Here is a 4017-nt window from a genome sequence, read left to right on the forward strand (position 1 = left end):
TACCATAGTTAGTAGCAAAAGCACCATTGTAACTCTTCTGCTTGAATAGAAGACAGAAAATTCTTTGTGCGTGTTTGCAAACAAGAATAAATCTGTTAAACAGATCTATTGCACATAACTTGGAATATATCGTTTATGTATAGTTACTCCTCTGGAAATTAATACACTAAGTAGGTGATTTATTAAAATCCCTAAGTACAAGTCATTTTCAGTATGCACATTAGATTGATCTCCAGGGCTATTGAGTGGGGAGGAGTTTTGTAGTGGGCTGATCTTGCGTAACAGCTTAATTCTGAAATTTCAGTGTGAAAGGCACCTTATTCTTATGATGAAAATCACTATGGCTGTACTTCCTGTACTGAAACAACAGGCCCATCTGATGTGCCCTTTTATAATGAGCATAAGTCAGTGTTGGAGTATAGAGTGTACTTAAAACTAATGCTTGAAAAGCCTCTTTCTTTAAGCTTGCGGAGGGGCTGTCATTAGTAACATGAAATATTTTTCAACTTCATTGGGCAGGAGGGAGATGATTGCATTTGAAGGAGCACCACGCATTGTGGAGAAAGAGAAGACGCTAATCTTGACTAGGATAATTAGCAGAAACCAAAATAGAACTTGGCTTGGGAAAGGAAAGAGTATTAAGAAGACTTAGGCTTTTCTACTGCCATGATATCCTCAAATTATGATGGTAGCCCTGGAGGTCAGCATTATGGCACTGTTTTCCTAGGCATGGCAAACTGTATTACATTCTGTGTGTATGCAGTATTTAACATACGCTTACAATTCTCCACTGTAATAAGCTAAAACTGATCCCATGACTGTACAAATAACTAGTACTGAAAATTTATCAAAAAATAACTGCCTTAGAAAGAAGGATTCTCTTTCTATTCTTGTGTGTTAAATCACTGGCTTAAACAATTAAGGAATATTTTTATTTAAGTGTCATTACACAATTGTATCTTAAGTGATGGTTATATGGCCAAGTTAGTTAAAGTTTTTTCCATTCTATAGTATTCCTGTTCCTACCCTGGCTTTTCTTGCTCAGTTAATCTTACTCTTTCACAGACCACTGCTTTTCTGTATTTTTATTATGTTAACTTTTTTTATTCTGCTTACTGTTCACACTGCTTTCTGGTACAAAGTACACTTGTTTTTACTCCAGGGCGGTTCTCAGCACTCACTCTTTCCTCTTTGTATATCAAAGCTAATTTAAGGAGCCCGCTTTGATTCCTAAGACAAAGTGACATCTGCTGGCCAGTTAGACTGGAGAAGGTATGTGGAGGAGTAAGAGTAGACTCACAAATGGAGAAATACACAGGAACTCCTGGACCTCCTACATTATATCTGATTCATCTTGTGGTCAAAAAAGAGCACCTGAAGTAGAAGAAAATGCAAAATTGGGGGTTAAGTCACGTACTTGACTCTAACAAATGCTAGTTGTGTATCTATAGTATAAGTCTTCCCATACTGAAAATGCATATGGATGCAAGGACAAACAAAAAGAATTGAAGAAAACACAAAATAAGAAATCTGTATTACCATCTGTTGAATGAAGAGGTAAAGCTTAATCCAGCAACTTAAACAACTTTAAGAGATTTCATGCTTTATTCAATAGAGGTTGCCTATACACAGCAGTAAAATGCTTTTTAAAATTCTCTGTATAAGTTGCTGTAGAGACACCTAAGCTTTACATTAAGTGCATTTCCACGTAACAGCTTCTGACTTAACATCTGATGACAAAGAAGAAAATTCCTAACAGGATCTTTTTTCAGAGGTAGTTCAGATCCTGAATCTAATCCATTCAAGAAAACAGCTACTTAAGTTCAGTTACATTTAATAGGACAGGATGCTATTTACAAGAAAGATCGGAGGAAGCTGTAGGTGGGCTACCACTACTGTGCAAACACTTTTTGGAGTAGTGTGTTGTGTCAGAGAGAAGCATATCTCTTGTTAAACTTCACAGTTCCTCTTTACTCTCTCTTTCATATTTTCAACTGCTCAAAGTGAGTTTTACTGACTTTGATAAGGGAAACCAATAAATCCAGAGCGGACTGGACAGCACCGCAATCTCTCACACTCAATTTATCCTTGCTTTGCGACAGCAATCTTCATGCTGTCTGTTACCTTTCTGCTTTAAGACAAGAGTATCAAGAACCTCTTGAGAGTTCCTTAAGAACTACAAAACATGATAATATTCAAAGACTGGCTATAGAAGTTGTACTGTCAAGTACAAGCCCTGTAGCTTACTGGATTTATGGGAGAATTATCCCCGAGGTTAGATGGAATGAAACATTGGTTAGCTATCTGAAAACTATTCTTGAAATCATCTCTATAGAGTGATAATTTTCATTTCACATACTACAATATTGTCATGTTTAGGTTTTACCCCAGTACAGATAATAAGCAACCAGAGTATTTAATAAAACGTTGAAGGCATTAGCTAACCTTTTAGGAATGTGCTACAACTGGCACAATACTTAACTTGTAAACATTCTTTGTTTCTTGTATATTAACAGAAAGGGCTTTATAGCCTAAACAAAAAACAGTGAAACCAGTAATAGGAGCTGTCATTACATGCTTTTCCATTGAAACCAGGAACAAAGGGATCATTTGTGCTAGAGTCTATTTTGCCTTGAATAGGCTGGATTGTTTCAGAGTCATGAAATATGTCTTAATCACAGGGTGAGGAAGGAATCTTTTCCTGTGTAATAACTGCACTTTATTTTGCACTAAAATTTTTCATCCTGCTAGATCAATTGGTAAACCACAATCCCCGTAAATACTGCTTTAGTGTAAAGGTCAGTTGCAGTTCATCATTCAACTGAGCAAATATGCATTTAACACCTAATTGGTTTTTGTATCAGTACTGTTTCATCAGCATATAAGTGTGATAATTGTTAGAGAAGAAAAGGTTTTGCACTGAAATTGTAAACTCCTGTAACCTGCTTGCATGAAGTATATTCTTCTAACTATGCCTAATCATAAAGACGCCTAATGAAATACTCAGCTTAGAAATACTTCAGTTGCACTTTTGATTTTGGAACAAGTACAAAGTAAAATCAGTCATGCACACTGAGAAAGAACTAAGTCTGCAGCTTTGGATTCATACACTGTTTCAGGGCTACAGAAAGTCATACTGGCAAAATGCAACTTGTCTACCATTTCTGTATCTCTTCTACCTCTCATTACCATATGGTTACATCTCCTTCAACTTGTGTCAGTTTAATTATAATTTAGATTATAAATAAAGTTATTTACATTTTTTGTCTGGATAGTTGTGGTTTTACTGTTGATGTATCTAGAATAACAGGTAAATTGCATTCTTTGAAATACCTGTTTATGTTGGTTGCTCTGCATTTTATTAGATGTGCAGGATATAGTTTTAATTTATTTTTTTTCCCTGATGGACTCATTCCCTCAGTTTAGTAAGCTGGTCCTAAAGTTGTCCAATATTTTAAAATTGAATTGTACATTTAAAATTCTATACACAGGAAAGCCTAAGTAAAACACTGTCAAAACTCACTAAGGTCACTAAGTGCCAATGTGGTAGCTGAGAAATATGACAAGCCACGGTGTGGTTTAACTAGTGTTAAACTAGGAAAGCCAGTCACCATTTTCTGTATTAAATGGCTACCTTTGCGTGACCTTAGATATTTCAGCCAAAAATATTTCCATCTTTTGTCAAAACAAATCTAGGGAAAAGTACATTTCAGTGCTTAACAGAGTCCTGAATTCCTTCCTGCATGCACTTTGGACAACTTGATCTAGGGCAGCCTTGCAGGGGTTTTCTCCTCATTTTCCTCAAAATCTACTTAAAATGCCTCTGGGATGGGAAGAATAATTTAATGATAAAAAAATGCCTGAGTTCTGCTCTTTTAGTTTTCAGTTCTCTACTCATTGGGAAGTAACATGCCTGTTCACAACATGCCCTGTATTACAGCGACGCACAAGACTGCAGCTAACTGGGACAGATGTGCTGTATTACTCCTTTCCAAAGACTGAGACACAACCAGCACG

This window comes from Leptosomus discolor, chromosome Z, assembly GCF_034619465.1.
Source record: "Leptosomus discolor isolate bLepDis1 chromosome Z, bLepDis1.hap2, whole genome shotgun sequence".
NCBI lineage: Eukaryota > Metazoa > Chordata > Aves > Leptosomiformes > Leptosomidae > Leptosomus > Leptosomus discolor.